The sequence below is a fragment of the Pteropus alecto genome, unplaced genomic scaffold, assembly GCF_000325575.1.
Source record: "Pteropus alecto unplaced genomic scaffold, ASM32557v1 scaffold270, whole genome shotgun sequence".
NCBI classification, from domain to species: Eukaryota; Metazoa; Chordata; class Mammalia; order Chiroptera; family Pteropodidae; genus Pteropus; species Pteropus alecto.
In genome coordinates, this window is record NW_006430735.1 from 8082425 (window position 1) to 8083686 (window position 1262).

At 36.5% G+C, this 1262-nt stretch overlaps 1 pseudogene; it reads right to left on the reverse strand.

Annotated features, from left to right (window-relative positions):
• Positions 1-317: 317 nt before the first annotated feature.
• Positions 318-436, reverse strand: LOC112485355 (annotated as a pseudogene).
• Positions 437-1262: the final 826 nt, after the last annotated feature.

Genomic DNA, 1262 nt, shown 5'->3' on the forward strand with positions numbered 1-1262 from the left:
GTTATTATTCTTTTAATAATAGGCCCCATGTTGTAAAAAAAAAAAAAAAAAAAACTTAGTTTAACAATGATTAATGTTTTTTCTAGTATATTTTAATTTAAGACATCTAAAATGGGTGATCAGAGTTTCTGATCAGCACAAGATAATGAGCATTGCTATCATGCTAAACAATGCATTTCCAGTCAAATCAAAGAACACAGGGATTTTAAATAGTGCAACGTCAACTCATAAAAATATGAATTCCATTAGGGCTTTCTAAAATTCTGAAAATAGATAATTAGTCCCCATCTCTGTTTATACTTTTTTTTTTTTTTTTACGCCTACAGGACCTGGTCTTCCTAGGTGGTCTCCCATCCAAGTACTAACCAGGCCCAAGCCTGCTTAGCTTCCAAGATCAGATGAGATCAGGCTTGTTCAGGGTAGCATGGCCATAGATTCTGTTTATACTTTTGAGGAGTTATTATGATTCTGGGAAATCAAAGTTGAGAGCAATCCTGTAAATGATATTATAATAATTTTGTTATGATAACTTTACTAATTTATAAAAGCTCAGCCCTTTCTACTATGTTTCAAAAGTCTAAGTCAAATTACCTTCTGGGTTTTACAGGTAGAATTTGATCATTTTGGATATTTAAAGAAATTCAACACTCCTGCATAATATACATCAGTGGACCGGAAATTGGTAGCAGTGAATTTTTCTGCCGTAATGTCTTCTTCCCAGCATGTGGTCAGGTTGCTGGGAGTAGCAAGTGAGTGGGAAGATTGAGCTTGACTATGCTAAAGCTTCCGATGCTTTTGCTTCATTTGAACTTTAGGACTGAATCTCATGTTTGTAAACTTAGACAGTTTTTCATCTCTTCCTTGAGCTATTATACTTTGGTACATTTCTTCACACTGCCTGTTATATGTTCTTATCTTACCGTGAGTGTTTCCTTTATTGTACTTACTCCCAGCACCCTAATGACACTAGCAAGAGGTCTGTATGTCACTCTTGGGAAGTGAGGCTATTACTTTAGAATATGTCTCTTGCTGTTGATGACTCGCTCCCATAGTGTGTGTGATCCTGTTAAATGTAGTCACAGAGGCTGGGCCTTCCTCCCCAAAGGGTCCTGTCTTCTTCCTGAACTTCACTCGATCATCTTTTGTCATAAGCCTGGGGGATATATTTTGAGACGTGTATTTGTTAAGATGAACTAGAATGTTGTTAACAAACAGACCCAAATTGTATAATGGCCCCACACGACAAAAGCTATTTCTTGTTC